Consider the following 260-nt stretch of genomic DNA (forward strand, 5'->3'; position numbering starts at 1 on the left):
GAAAATAAGTCAAGCAATACTCACGTTCACCACAGGACGTCAAATGGCGGCAAATGGCGTCCTCAACGAGGTGTGGACGACGAGCTCGTGCTCGTTTGGGCATGCGTGGTAGCATCATGGTTCGTTTTCCAACTTCCGGTAGTTGACGTTCACGTGCTCGTCGTCACTGCTAAAGGTCCCTACTGTTTCCCGCTGAAAACCCGCCATTCTTTTACGCAGGAAAGCATGTCGGGAAGGCACAGCCAGCTAGACTTGTACCC

This window comes from Porites lutea, chromosome 2 (assembly GCF_958299795.1).
Source record: "Porites lutea chromosome 2, jaPorLute2.1, whole genome shotgun sequence".
Taxonomy (NCBI): domain Eukaryota; kingdom Metazoa; phylum Cnidaria; class Anthozoa; order Scleractinia; family Poritidae; genus Porites; species Porites lutea.